The sequence below is a fragment of the Callorhinus ursinus genome, unplaced genomic scaffold (assembly GCF_003265705.2).
Source record: "Callorhinus ursinus isolate GAN/ISIS: 27379988/994484 unplaced genomic scaffold, GSC_fseal_2.0 scaffold22, whole genome shotgun sequence".
In the NCBI taxonomy this organism is placed as follows: Eukaryota; Metazoa; Chordata; class Mammalia; order Carnivora; family Otariidae; genus Callorhinus; species Callorhinus ursinus.
In genome coordinates this window covers 14,230,390-14,246,292 of record NW_027397084.1, presented here as the reverse complement: position 1 = coordinate 14,246,292, position 15,903 = coordinate 14,230,390, and the positions used below count along the sequence as shown (strand labels likewise).

The 15,903-nt window shown below is 40.3% G+C and overlaps 1 protein-coding gene across 1 annotated transcript in view; it reads left to right on the top strand.

Annotated features, from left to right (window-relative positions):
- Positions 1–15,903, top strand: part of COL21A1 (collagen type XXI alpha 1 chain) — a 380,703-nt gene that overhangs the window by 143,934 nt on the left and 220,866 nt on the right. Inside the window, exon 5 of the mRNA XM_073905127.1 lies at positions 13,071–13,237. The gene's annotated coding sequence lies outside the window, so the exon portion shown is untranslated. The remainder of the gene's footprint in view (positions 1–13,070; positions 13,238–15,903) is intronic.

Below are 15,903 nucleotides of genomic sequence, written 5' to 3'. Positions count from 1 at the left end.
GAGCAGGTACATATCTATGGAATGGTGATCCTCTTAGTATATTTTTAAACTATGGAGAATCTTCCCACATGTGAAAAAAGGTCATTTTGTTTTCATTCACACTTCCCTATGAGCTGTGTTCTCATTATAAAAGCATACTACAAATTTCCATTTATGTAAAATTGCATATGTATACATATGTAGTTTACACTTACCCACGTATTCCATTTTAAGTGAGTTTCTAATATATTTATTAAAAGGATTGGCAGTTTTTAGGAACAATTAAACTTTGAATAAATTCCAAATGCTAGACTTTACCATTGAAGTCTAAGCGTAAGAGTTAGGAACGTCCACTGGGTGGCAGAAGCGTACCAGGAACATTCACAAACGGACACCTCCCCCCTCTGCCCTCCTCCCCTCCCCCCCGCCCCATGTGCTGGCAATGCCAAGGTGATGCGAGCGAGCAGAGCAGAACATGCTGATGCTCTGAAGGAGGACATTTGCTGACCAGTTATTTTCTTCAGCTGTGTCCTTGTGTTGGCACTGAGCCGCCATGCTCTCCCACCTGGTAGCTCTGGTGGTGAGCAAGGCGCATTTGCCAGATGCCTGCTGGAGTGAGACGCTCCAACTGCAGCCGCTCCGGCTACTAGGGCTTTCTCTGAGGGAAGCTGAGGCTGCTGTGTGGGAAAGAAATATCCAGTTCTCAGAATTATTGGTCCCCTGGTGAGTGAAAGGGCCCAGAGTCTCCTTGAGGGGTCCTGTTTTGTTGATATTAATTGCACAGTTGAAACTTTAGGATTTTACTTAGCCATTTAAGGAAGCATTAAGAAACAAAAGAATGCCAATTTGCTTTTGTTTGTAATACTTTGAAATAGAAGGGGGGAAACAGACAAGGAAATATTTAACTTTTAAGAGCACACCGAGACCGAATTCATTTCTTTCTCCCTTGAGGTCTAAGGTGACAAACCACAATCACGTAATGGTTATATCATTGGCCTTAGGGAGCGGATTGTGATTATTTTCAAGTTGAGGTTGCTGCCAAGCTCCTGACTAGCGTGAGGTAACTTGTTGAGAAGTCCGGATTGATAAAAGAAGCGACAGACTCGAAAGCAGGACTTGCTCCACTACAGCGTGCATGGGAATCCCCTGGATATCTTGCTAAAATGCAGATTCTGGTTAAAACTCTCGGCTCTCAACTCCAAGGCCACACTTTCAAGCTCTGCCTTGCGCAGCAGGGGCTGGACTCTGCACCCACATTTGTGCTTTGCTGGCTGGCTCCACGCTAGGCTTCTCCCGTCGGGGTGCTAGGGGGAGACTGCAAAGCTGGAGGAGGGAGACCGGACCCGTCCGCTTGCTGCCCGGTGGGCATCCCCTCAGCAATGCTCCTTCCATCCCGCAGCAGGTCCTTCCTGTGGCGGCAACTTCCAGTTTTCGGTTTCTCCAACACTCTCACGATGAACTTCATTATGCCCCTCAGAGACCCCAGCACGGGCCAAGCAACTCCCCTGTCAGGGATTTCAACCTCATTCCTTTCTTTCCCTAACCCTAAAGGCGGTAGCTACTTTCTGCCCTTGTTACCACCCTGATACTAGAGCTTTATTTTTACTCTTTCAATGACCTAGTTGATTGCTTTAATAACTTTACTCAGTTACTAATTAAAAAAAATTTTAACTGAAGTGTAGTTGACATACACTATTGTATTAGTTTCAGGTGTACAACCTAGTGCTTCAGCATTTATATACATCGTGAAGGAATCGCCACTAAATCTAGCTATTACCTGTCATCATACAAAGTTGCTACCATAGTAACTATATCCCCTTTGCTGTACATTACATTCCTGTGACTTAATTATTTTCCAACTGGAAGTTTGTACCTTTTAATCTCCTTTTTGCCCATTTTGCCCATTCCCATAATCCCCTATCCTCTGGTAATCTCCAGATTGTTCTCTGTATCTGTGAGTCGGTTTCTATTTTGTTTTGTTTGTCCGTTTGTTTTGTTTTTTTAGATTCCGCATTTAAGTGAAATCATATGATATGTTTTTCTGTCTGATTTATTTCACTTACCAGAATACCCTCTAGAGCCATCCATGTTGTTGCAAATGGCAAGATTTTATTCTTTTTTATGGCTGCGTAATATTCCGTGTGTGTGTGTATGCGTGTGTGTGTGTGTGTGTGTGTGTGTACGCACGTGTATCATAGTTTCTCTGTCCACCCATCTATTGGTGGGTACTTAGGTTACTTCCATATCTTGGCTATTGTAAATAATGAACAGAGGGGTGCAAATATCTTTTCAAATTTGTGTTTTCATTTTGTTCTTACACCATATACAAAAATAAACTTAAAATTCATTTTAGTGTAAGAAAGTGGTTGAGATTCATTGTTTTGCATGTATTTGTCCAGGTTTCCCAGCATCATTTATTAGAAAGACTGTCTTTTCCCCATTGTATATTCTTGTCTCTCTTGTTGAAATTAGTTGACTATATAAGCATGCATTTCTTTCTGGGTTCTCTGTTCCATTCTATTGATCTATGTGTCTGTGTCTGAGCCAGTACCATACTGTTTTGATTACTACAACTTTGTAATATAGTTTGACATCAGGGCATGTGATGCCTCCAGCTTTTGTTTTTCCTTCTCAAGATTGTTTTGGCTATTCACAGTTTTTTGCAGTTCCACACAAATTTTTAGATGATTTGTTCTAGTTCTGTGAAAAATGCCACTGGTATTTTTTTTAAGATTTATTTATTTATTTTGGAGAGAGAGTGTGCGAGCGAGCGGGGGGGGGGAAGGGAGAAGGAGAGGGAGTCTTAAGCAGACTCCATGCTGAGCACAGACACAGGGTTCAGTCTCACAACCCTAGATCATGACCTGAGCCGAAACCAAGAGTTGGATGCTTAACCAACTGCACCACCCAGGTGCCCCCCAAAATGCCACTGGTATTTTGATAAGGATTGCACTGATTCTGTAGATTGCAATATTTTAATAATATTAATTCTTCCAAACCGCACAGCATATCTTTCCATTTATTTGTGTCATCTTTAATTTTTTTCATTAATATCTTACAAAATTTTCAGAGTATAAGTCTTTCACTTCCTTCATTAAATTTATTCTTAGATATTTTGTTCTTTGATAAATTGCAAATGGGATTATTTTCTTAATTTCTCTTTCTGGTAGTTCATTATCTGTACATAGAAATGCAACAGATTTCTATATATTAATTTTGTATCCTGTGATTTTACTGAATTCATTTATTAGTTCAAGTAGTTTTTTGGTAGGGATCTTTCTATATATAGTATCATGTCATCTGCAAATAGTGACAGTCTTACTTCTTCTTTTCCAGTTTGGCTGCCTTGTTTCTTTCTCTTATCTTCTTGCTTGGCTTGGACATCCAACACCATGTTGAATAAAAGTGATGAGAGTGGGCATCCTTGTTTTGTTCCAGATTTTAGAGGAGAAGTTTTAGCTTTTCACTGTTGAGTATGATGTTAGGTGTGGGTTTGTCATATATGACATTTATGAGTTTTTATCATAAATATTGAATTTTATCAAATGCCTTTTCTGCATCTATTGAGATGGTCATATGATTTATGATTCTCACCCTTCTTTTTGTTAATGTAGTATATCATGTTAATTGAGTTGCAGATATCAAACCATCCTTGCATCCCTGGAATAAACCCCATTTGACTGTGGTATATGATCCTTTTAATGTATTGTTGAGTGTGGTTTGCTACTATTTTGTTCAGGATTTTTGCATCTGTGTTCAGGAATATTGGCCTGTAATTTTCTTTTTTTGTGGTGTTTTTGTCTGGTTTTGATATCAGGATAATGCTGGCCTCATAGAATGACTTTGGAAGCATTCCTTCCTCTTCAATTTTTTGGAGTAGTTTGAGAAGGATAGGTATTAACTCTTTAAATATTTGGTAGAATTCACCTGTGAAGCTGTCTGGTGCTGATCTTCTGTTTGTTGGGAGTTTTTGATTACAGATTCAATTTTATTAGTAGCGATCAATCTAGTCAGATTTTCTATTCCTGATTCAGTCTTAGTAGATTGTGTGTTTCTGGAAATTTTTCCAATTCTTTTGGGTTGTCTTATTTGTTGGTATATAAGTATTTGTAGTAGTCTCTGATGGTCCTTTGTATTTCTGTGGTATCAGTTGTAGTTTCTCTTTCATTTCTGATTTTGTTTATTTAGGCCCTCTCTTTTTTTTCTTAATGAGTCTGGCTAGAGTTTTATCCATTTTGCTTATCTTTTCAAAGAACCAACTCTTAGTTTACTTGATCTTTTTTTTTGTATTTACATTTTTTTATTATTATGTTAATCACCATACATTACATCATTAGTTTTTGATGTAGTGTTCCATGAGTCATTGTTTGTGCATAACACCCAGTGCTCCACGCAGAACGTGCCCTCTTTAATACCCATCACCAGGCTAACCCATCCCCCCACCCTCTCCCCTCTAGAACCCTCAGTTTGTTTCCCAGAGTCCATCACTCATGGTTCATCTCCCCTTCCAATTGCCCCCCCTTCATTATTCCCCTCCTGCTCTCTTCTTTGTATTTATTTATTTAGTCTTTATTTCATTTATTTCCTCCAGGCATGATGGGGCAGGGAGCTGCTTGAGAAGGGCTCTGGCTGGAGCTGGTGGGTTGGGCAGGGTGAGCCTGCTGGGGAGCTCTGGGGTGGAGCCAGTGGTGCTTGTGCAGTACATGGAGAGTATCAGGCATGGCTCCCACCAGCACACCAGTGTCAGGCCAGGTTAGAACAGACACCTGCTCCTTTGGCATGTGCCCTAAAATTTGTCAGTGATTCTCCTTCCTGTGTAACCCAGGTACTTTTCAAACTGCTGCCTCTGCACTGGGACTTGGAGGGAGTGAAATTGTGCATGTGACCTTGGAGAGCAGAGGCATGGTTTCCCACTGCTCTCTGGCTCTCCTGGACATAAGCCCCGCTACTTTTCAAAGCCAAACATCATGGGGTCTCATTTTCCTGGTGCAGCTCCCCTGGGCTGGAGAACTCAATGTTGGGCTCAGACTCCTAGTTTGTCAGGGAGGGTCTCTACCGTTGTAAGAGCCCTCTCATTTATCCGTTGCTGTGCCAGGGGTGTGGGTCCTGATTAGACTGTGTCTCTGCTTCTCCTGCCTATCTCAGTGGGAGTTTTCTTTATATCCTTAGTTGTGTGAAATCTTTTCTGTTAATCTTCAGTTTTCAGAGATAGTTGTTTTATATGTAGTTGTAGTTCTGGTTTGTCTGTGGGAGGAGGTAAGCTCAGGATCTTCCCACTCTGCCATCCTTACCTTGCCATTCGTTAATAAATCTTTTTTTTTAAAAGATTTTATTTCTTTATTTAACAGAAAGAGAGAGAGAGGAGAGCACAAGTAGGCAGAGAGGCAGGCAGAGGGAGAGGGAGAAGCAGACTCCCCACTGAGCAGGGAATCTGACACGGGGCTCTATCCCAGGACCCCGGGATCATGACCTGAGCTGAAGGCAGACGCTCAACCGACTGAGCCACCCAGGCGCCCCTCATTAACAATTCTTTCCATGAAATTCTCACTGTTTAAAAAATTGGTGTGGTTTCTGTCTCCTGCCTGGATGCTGACCAGTGCAGTAGGTCTGGGATAGAGCCCGAGATTCTGCATTTCTGACAAACTTCAAGATAATGCCCAGTTGCTGGTCCATGGACCACAGTTTTAATAGTGGGCAGCTAGAGAAATGATTCTCAACATTTGGCTGCAAATTCAAATCACCTGAGAGCTTTGGGAAACTACCAATGACTAGATGCCGCCCTGAGTGAATCTGACTTAGTTAATTGGAGGTATGGCCTGACCACTGGGTTTTTAAAAGTCTTCCAAAGTTATTCTAATGTGCAACCAGAATTGAGGACCTTTGTTCTAGAGTGGTGGTTCTCAACCAGAGGCAATTTTGTACCTCCCCCATTAGGAGACATTTTTGATTTTCACAATTTGGTGGGTGCTACTGGGCTCTGGTGGGGAGAGGCCAGGGATGCTGCACAGAGAGTCCCCTACAAGAAAGGATTATTTCACCCAAGATACCAATAGAGCCGAGGTCAAAAATTCCCGATCTAAAACAAGTGACAAGGTTAACCCAGTTCCTCTCTCTTTATCTGTTTGCTCATTCATTTATTCATTCAAATATATTTATTGAGCATCTCCTATGGGCTTATCTGGGTGTCGAAGACTATAAAAAGATTTGAGAACCACAAATTCTCAGAGAGACCATTAGGAGAACCTTAGAAGAGAGAAGATAGTCCTATAATGTGCTTGTTGGATAAAGATGCGTGTTTTGTTTGTCACTTACTGTAGGTCCTGAATTTAGCCTCATGTATTCAAGGTCTGAATATTAGAGTGTAGACACTAGGGGGGCATTATTCTTCCTACCACAGGGCCATAATGGAAAAGAGTTTGAAAAATACAGCTTTATGATAAAACATTCTGCTTCAAATATACCAAGTAGCCTTGAAGTGCTTAAATGTGGTAGTGGGTCAGGTTTAATGTCATGTCTCACATGTCTTTAGGCCTCAGTCTGAGGATCATTTTTGGTTTCTATTAACAGGGAAATCCATTCACTGACTTGAAATGTCTGCAGCAATTCTGCCACTTTCTATTTACTCTTTCCCCAAGAACAATTAATGTGATACTAGTAGTAACACAGAATGGTAAAGTCAAATCAGCATCGTCTTTAAACACATAAAAGCCAAAAGGAAACAAAGTAAGTCTACTCTTTTCGGAAAAGAAAATCTAAACTTCCTGCTTCTGAGATTGTTCCATCTCTTTCTATGACATCCTTTTCATCTCCAGTCTTATTTTATGTAGAACTTTATGAGATTGTGAACACTTATCAAACTTGCATTTCCCTTTACAAAAGTGCATGAGCTCAAGGATCATCAGCCTTGAGCACCCCTGTAACTCTATGAGAAAAGTAGAAGTTATTCACAGTTTTCATTTAGGAAAAATAAGATATTAAGTTGTATAAAGAAGGTCAAATGATTAGTAAATTTAGACATACCAATGTAGAAAATTATGTAAACATTTTGAATTAACTGGTAATCTGTTGAGTACTTAATTGAGTACTCAGCCCAGTGCCAAGTGCTGGGGAAGAACACAAGTAGAGGACAGGGTACCAGCCTCATGGAACTTTGAATTTGGTTTGGGCGGTAAGATGTGAGTGTGCATACATGTGCACATGTGTGCATGTCATGTGTGTGTGTATGGGCATGTGCAGTTATGTATGAGTATTATATGTGTGTGCATGTGTCTTTGCAAGTATGTGTGAGTACGTGTCTGTGTGTATCTCCACACAGATATGTGCAAGTTTGTGTCTATGTGTCTCCATGCTTTTGGGCATCTGTGCACATGTGTTTGTATGTGCAGATGCTAGTGTGTGTGTGTGTGTGTGTGTGTATGTGTGTGTGGCTGACTGACCTTCAGTGGTAGCAGAGTGCTAAAATGCATGCACCTTTGAATCAACTTGATGTCTCCTCAATTCATCTTTTATGGATATCCTTGTCTCTAACTTGTTTTGAATATGTCCTGTTTAAACTTTGCATGAAATCATACCTTGGCATAGTTATTAGCTTAAACACTAGGGTGATTTCTGATTGGCTGGTTAATTAGGACCTATAAGGGAGACTTTAAGTCCTTAGTTCTTTTTGACTTTTCTGTTTCCTGAAACAGATTGAGCTAGTGGAAATCCACATTTAATTAACTGTCAGTATAAAAGCCTTAGGGAAAGGCCAAAAAAAAAAAAAAATCAGCATTGCTGCTCCCTTTCATGTGAGAGTCAAGAAGGGAATAATGTGTGTGACAGGAAGAAAAGAGTAAGCAAACTGTTTGGGAGGTTAGCAAACTTTACTGCAAATAGTGCCTTTGGGAGAAGGTGGGCTGAGGAGGAGAGTGGGGTCAGGGGGAACATGGCTGTGGAGGAAAGGTTTAAAGGGGGAAGAGCACTTGGATTTGCTCAATAGAGAACAGGAAGCCTCAGGAGTTTTCAGTTAAATACATAGTACTTGAGAAGACTTTACACTAATTTAATAAATGTCAGTTTTTTGGCATGTGTTTCCTTCTTGTTGTCCTAACAGAAATTAGAACATTCTACTCCCCTTCTCTCTCTCTCTCTCTCTCTATATATATATATATATATGTATATATATATATATATTCTTCTGTGAAGGAATTGTTGTACTTACATTTTAAAACTATGGAGTCCTTGTGCTGTGTGAGGTAGACTGCTCAGAACAAACCCTATCCTTGGAATTCTATCCTAAAGACAATTGGATCTTAAGATCCTTTCCCGATCTAGTATCATGTTAAAAAGAAGAGCCTGACACCTTCGCTAACTGACCCTCTTGAAGAAGAAGCTGTTTAAGATGATGATTAAGAGCTGGAAAACCCTTGTGATGATTTCAGTGAACCAGAACACACTTTTATTGAGTTTTTATCCTGTGCCAGGGTATATGCTAGGCGCTGGATGGGCAGGAAGAAGATGATGAAGGAGATCAGCTATAAAAATTAATAATGCCTGGCACAGAAAGACACATAGTAAATATCCACTGAGTGAAGGAGTAAATGAGTGGACAAGTCCCTGCTATTTATTGATTCAATTTGTTGGAGAGGGTGAGGGGTGGTGCAAGGGGGAAAGCCACAAAAATAGAAATGAACGGAGACAGAGACAAGATAAGTAGTTCTCGGCATGTGGCTGCATATTCAAATTGCCTGGGAGCTTGAAACAATTCTAATGACCAGATGCTGCTCTAAGTGAGTCTGACTTGCTTGGAAGGCAAAGGAAAGGGGAGGAGAGAAAACCGTGCCCACGGACCCCAGACCTTGGAAAAGTAGGCCCTATCATGGAGAAGGGTAAGTGTTTTGGAGTAGGTAAAGTGTAGGGTAAACTGATCTTAGCCAGAAGATGAAACTTGTGGACAGTTATAAATAGGTCGGTGGAGTTCAGTTCCTGAAAGACCTGGGTTGCCAGAGTCATAAGATGGGTTTTATTCTGTAGCCGTTGAAAGCTAAGGAATTAGCGCCACTCTTGTTCTTTTTACTGTTTGATCTCTCTCTCTCTCTCTTTCTCTCTGTCCCTAGCTGGGGAGGTTTTGTGTGTCTGTAAGTGTGTGTGTCCCTGCTCTGCCTTCCTGAGACTAGATCTCTCGTTGGAATTTTTGAGTTATGGCACACTCTTCAGCAAGGCTTCTTTATTTAAAACATTGGTTTCTGCTACAGATGGCTACTCACATTTTTGTATGGTTTTCATTCGTCTTTTGGAGACTGGCCTTCTTTCCTTATTTGTGGTCCCCTCACACAACACCAACAATCATGCCTGTTTTCCTATCACTGAGCAACAATGACAGAAACAATTTTGGTTCACGTCTTCCTTTAAAAAAAATCGTACATGTTCGTTGTAAATACTTGTAAAATGTAGGGAAGCTGAAGGAGAAAATAAGAATTATTCATAATAGAGGTCTTACACTGTTAGCATCTTGGTATATTCAAGGATGCATTTGGTTCATGCCTATACTTACTTGTGAAGTTAGGAGACGGCTTACCAGTGAATTTTTATTCTCCCTCTTAATTTTTTTTCTTGTAACCTTGGATTATAAGAATTTCTCCACATGATTAAATATTCGTTAAAAAACATTCTAGGGGCGCCTGGTGGCTCAGTCATTGAGCGTCTGCCTTCAGCTCGGGTCATGATTCTGGGGTACTGGGATCGGGTCCCACATCGGGCTCCCTGCTCAGCTGGAAGCCTGCTTCTCCCTCTCCCACTCCCCCTGCTTGTGTTCCCTCTCTCGCTATGTCTCTCTCTGTCAAATAAATAAATAAAATCTTAAAAAAATTCTAATGACTGTGTATTGTTCCAACAAATGGATTCATAGTGACTTTTTGACTATGGTCCTTTGATGGACTTTTTTTTTTTTTTACTTTTATAAATAATGCAACGCTGAGAATCTTGCCCATAAATCTTTATGTACATTCTCGCTTCCCTGGGACAGATACTTAAGAGGGGGACTTGACTAGGCTCACATCTTTTATCTTTGAAGATTTTTTTATGCAGATTGCTATTTTTCAAAAATTTTGAGTATATTCACTGAGTGTTAAAATACATTGTTTACCTTTATAATTGATTGAAATAGAAGTTTCTCCTGACCTACATGGAAAATTTTTTAAATAAGAAGGATTCATCCAAAAAAGTGAATCTTTGCTGAGAAAACCAAGGGAAGAAAGTTCACATGAATAGGCTATTATGTAGCCTGCTGAGTGGATACAGTATATTTTTATTTTTTATAGTAATGAAGGAGATCATTGACATAAATAATTTTTAAGAACTAGAATTCATTAACTCAGTGGCCCTGGAGTAGGTTTGCAACCTGGTTTTGGGTGGCAAGGAATCTTATTCACTGAGTAAGGAATGATCGTTTTTGTTGGAGGAACATTATCATCCAGGTAACTTGTGCACAGACAATAACCTGCTTTGCAAGATAATTACAATCAACCTATACATTTCTTGGGAAACCCTTCTTTATTGAATATTGTGTGAGGTTAACAAGTCTCTGGATTTGATTTAATTCAACACACAAGCAATGCATCTGGAAGAAGGCTTCATGCTGTGCAATGTTCTGCACGCTGGTCTGACCACAGAGATCTTTCCCATCGTAAGTTTGTGCTGGACACACTTTGAACCATTTAGATCATGTGTCTGGCATCCAGGGCCCTTCTGTTTCCACATGTTTCATAATAATAGAACAGTAGAAATATGGCTCTAGTCTTTGTACCTTTGTAATTTTCTTTTTTTCTTTGGGAATACTTGTTCTAAAATTATTTTCTCTTATTATGGGAAAACCATGTGTATAAGAGATGATAAACTCTCATTTTAAAATGAAATTTACCACCATTCCCTGGAGCTAATGTCTTGTTTACCCTTTCCATCTTAAAACTTTCCATTTTTTTTTCTTCTTTCCTTCAGCGTTCCATCAAAATCTTCATTGATACCTAGAATTGTAATACAATTTTGATGGTAACCAATACTAAGGCTTTCTGAGGTGCTTCTCTAATCTGGGAACACAGATCTTGTGTCTGACCCCAATCAACAGTTGCTTATTTGGTGTGCCTGGAACTGTAATTTGAAGGCACCAGGGCTTTTAGAATTCCTCCAAAAATACTTAGAATGGAAACTTCCACTTAGAAAACAGCAATTCTAAAAACCCACTCACGTCATCTTCCAAAACAACAGTGAAGTTATTCAGTTTTAAAGAATTTCCAAGAGTTTCTAGAATTCAGTATTTCTCCTTTTTGAACTCCCAGATGATGATGATGATGATGATGATGATGATTTTACTGTAATCTTCTTATGACATTTGACTCTTTCTTGGAGTATTGGAGTTATTTAATTATAGGCTTTATCTGTCAAGTCTAGGTGCCATTTGATTCACATCTGTGCTCAGCCTCCCACATGTTCATGATCAGGCAGGGGGAGAGGGAGAAGTAGGCTCCCTGATGAGCAGAGAGCCTGACGTGGGGCATGGGGCTCGATCCCAGGACCCTGGGATCATGACCTGAGCCATAGGCAGACGCTTAACTGACTGAGCCACCAGGCACCTGCCCAAAAAATTCCATAGTATTTACTACGCATGCATTAATATAATAAATGACTTTGTAAACTGTAACTTTGTCACTGTTATTTGACCTTGTGATTATCCTTGAAAAGGTAACTATCTTCCAAGACACATAAAAGCTCCCATTTTCTTTTTTTTTTAATTTTATTATGTTATGTTAGTCACCATACAATACATCATTAGTTTTTGATGTGGTGATCCATGATCCATTGTTTTCATATATGCTCCATGCAGTACATGCCCTCCTTAATACCCATCCCCGGGCTAACCAATCCCCCCTCCCCCCTCCCCTCTAAAACCCTGTTTGTTTCTCAGAGTCCATAGTTCATAGTCCATGGTTCATCTCTCCTTCCGATTCCCCCCCCTCTTCATTTTTTCCCTCCTTCTCCTAATGTCCTCCATGCTATTCTTTATGCTCCACAAATAAGTGAAACCATATGATAATTGACTTTCTCTGCTTGACTTATTTCACTTAGCATAATCTCCTCCAGTCCCATCCACGTTGATGTAAAAGTTGGGTATTCATCCTTTCTGATGGCTGAGTAATATTCCATTGTATATATGGACCACATCTTCTTTATCCATTCATCTGTTGAAGGGCATCTTGGCTCTTTCCACAGTTTGGCTATTGCAGACATTGCTGTTATGAACATTGGGGTGCATATGGCCCTTCTTTTCACTACATCTGTGTCTTTGGGGTTAATACCCAGGAGTGCAATTGTTGGGTCATAGGGTAGCTCTATTTTTAAATTTTTGAGGACCCTCCACACTGTTTTCCAAAGTGGCTCTACCAACTTGCATTCCCGCCAACGGTGTAAGAGGGTTCCCCTTTCTCCACAACCTCTCCAACATTTGTTGTTTCTTTCCCTGTCCATTTTTGTCATTCTAACTGGTGTAAGGTGGTATCTCAATGTGGTTTTAATTTGAATTTCCCTGATGGCTAATGATGATGAACATTTTTTCATGTGTCTATTAGCCATTGGTATGTCTTCTTCAGAGAAGTGTCTTTCCATATTTTCTGCCCATTTTTTTGACTTGATTATTTGTTTTTTGGGTGTTGAGTTTGAGAAGTTCTTTATAGATCTTGGATACCAGTCCTTTATCTGTAGTGTCACTTGCAAATATCTTCTCCCATTCTGTGGGTTGCCTCTTTGTTTTGTTGACTGTTTCCTTTGCTGTGCAGAAGCTCTTTATCTTGATGAAGTCCCAAAAGTTCATTTTTGCTTTTGTTTCACTAGCTTTTGGAGATGTATCTTAAAGAAGTTGCTGTGGGTGATGTCAAAGAAGTTACTGCCTATGTTCTCCTCTAGGATTTTGATGGATTCCTGTCTCACGGTCTCTTCAATAAATGGTGCTGGGAAAATTGGACAGCCACATGCAGAAGAATGAAACTCGACCATTCTCTAACACCATACACAAAGATAAACTCAAAATGGATGAAAGATCCCATTTTCTTTCTTCCTGTCAGAACTACCATGCCAGAGTGTGGTCCTGTGTCCGAAGTCTCCCCAGCTGGGAGTGCCTGGAACCTGAAAGCTGCAGGGACTAGAGAAGGCAGGGATGTTGAGGCACGAGGACCATGGGAAAGTCCGGTGTGGAGGAATGAACATTTGCCTTATGGTCAGACACACTTGGGTAAGTTCTTTCACCTCTCTGAGCCTCAGTTTCCTTACCCATAGAATGGTGATCCTAAAGTCTTGTTCATATGCAAGATCATGTGCCTTAAGTGCCTTGGAGACTGGAGGCTCCAGTGAGCGGCAGTTAGGTTGAGCTGCATTCAGCCCTGCAAAAGAATCCACAATAATATCAGGAATTTGGAGAAGAGTTGAGAAACTTGGAAGGAAGTAGAATAAAGCAATAAAAGCCTAGTTCTGTGCCACCTATTCAAGCTTATCGCTTAATGTTTTGGGGCTTAGTCAATACCTCTTCAATGAATGCTACTAATGAGAACATTTGTAAATGAGTCCCACAGGAAAGGTATGTGGATTTGAGGTGAGCTGACCTAGCCAAATACTTGGTACATACTGGACATTGAATAAAAATTCACCGAATCAATGAAAAAAGTGATTAAGTAGAAGAAGACATGCAGGGATGGTTAACTCATAGATGGTAGTTTAGTAAAATAGATTATTTGGAAGGTAATGGATGTAATGGAATGTGGTAACTATTTGGATGCCATCTACATTATGTGTGTGTGTTTGGGTGTGTGCGTATGTCCACAAATGACAGAGAGAGGAGGAGAAGAGGGGGAGGGAAGGGGAGGGAAGATAAAGTGTGTTCAAATGAACATCTGAGGGATTGAGTGGTTTATCAGGCTTAGTTTCCTTTCATTGTTATTAAACATTAATTTAATTACTGGAGGAGGTTGGTGGTCTTAGAGATAGAGGGGAAATTCTCATCTGACTCATACAGCCAAAATATAAAGCTATTTGACTTTGGGGGAACCAAGGGCATCTTGGTGTCCTTGCTAATGTCTTCTGCTGGTTTGCCTCTTACTCGCAGACAGTATTGTTCACTAGTGTAATCTAAGACTCATAAAAGAACCTCCTTTGATTTTTTTTTAAGCAATTAAATGAACACAGCTTTATTTTGCACCTGAGGTGTCTGAACCACCCATAAGTATTTCCAGTATTTTTCATGCACAACCCTGGAGTTATCAAATCTGGCAATAGAAACAGGATTTTTCTCAGGAGAGCTGCATCAGAAAGGAATGGCTGAAAGGCACTCCTGACCTCTGCTGTTGCCATCAGAAGCAACAGGAATGGCAGGGGGCCCAGGCAAAGACAAAGGGGCCACTGTGGCTACAAACAAGTTAATGAATCCACATCAGCCTCATTCTACCGCCACTAATTCCTCACTCAGTGCTGGGCAACTTCGTTCTCAGGCATGAGTATCTTTTATTTCAGGACTAGGAGATTAAAGTATTTTATGACTATTTCAAGAGAAAGAAAGAGAAGAAAAGAGAGAGAGAGAAGGTGCTGAGGGAGGTGTTTAAGGAGGTCAGTGAAGGTTCTAGGCAGGTTGAGTTAGTCACCAGGCATTGGTGTGGCGTGTGATTGCTGCCATTCCTGAGCCTCAGTTTCTTCACTTGGATTGTGACCATGCTCCTAGTCAGCCAGCAGGGAGAGGGTCTTATTGTCCTAGAGATCAGTGAAAGCAGATTTGAGCAGGCTTTGTACACTGCACAATGCTGTATGCACGCACAAATATGTGGTTTATATTATGCATATCTGGAGGAAGGGGAAAGGGAGTGGGGGAGGGAAGCCTCTCAGGCCATTATCAAGAGTTTGGCCCATTGTGGGGAATGGTGGGGGTTGCAGTGTTTATAGACTCCTCCACAGGCAACACATATGGAGAGAATGAGAGGACAAAGAATGACATTCTTAGAAAAATGAGCTTCTTTTCCTCTCCATCTCCAACCCCCTGCTATCAAACCTCCTGCTCTCTTTTGGCTTTTATAGAGGGATGTGTCAGCTGGAATGCTTGTTGAGATCATTAAGTGTAACCCCCAGGCAGTCATTTTACAGTTTTTCAAACATCCCATCATTGTTTCAGCCTATTCACATAAACTAAATAAGGCCGATCTAATGCTCAAAGGAGAGGATAGCGGTGGTAGGAATTCTTATGGGGAAGGGAAGATGAAAGTTTCTGGTGCTTGTTTAATTCTGTGCCTGCCAAGTAGAAAACATACAAAAGAAAATTGCAATGTAAGTGGTACACAATATCCAAAACTGTTTTGAAATAAAGTCCAGATTTGAGGGATATAATTTGCCACTTTGAACAATATTATTATTTCATGTTCCAACAAATAAAAGATGCTCAGAGGTCTTTAATTTTGACCAGAATTTTTAAAAACTTATGGAAATTAACAAATAATAATTTGAGTAGGATGTCTGTTGCCTTTGTATAATTAGTGCAAATATCACTTTTTTGTCAGGAGTATAAATAGAAGTCTGTGCCTTCTTAAGCACTTCACATCTCATCTGAATTCACAAACCATTATTGGCATTGTTGTAGTTCACATGCTTATCTGTAACTTATTCAGTATTGTCTGGTTTTTATTTTATTTTATTTTTTTAGATTTATTTATTTGAGAGAGAGAGAGCGCATGAATGGAAAGAGCAGAGGGAGAGAGAGATACCCAAGCCGACTCCATGCTGACTACTGAGCCCCACCAGGGCTTGATCTCAGGACCCTGAGAGCATGACCTGAGCTGAAAATAAGAGTTTGATGCTTAACCTACTGTGCCACTGAATTTCCTAAAATCTGATAAAAAATTTTATGTGGATTTCCAAGATCAA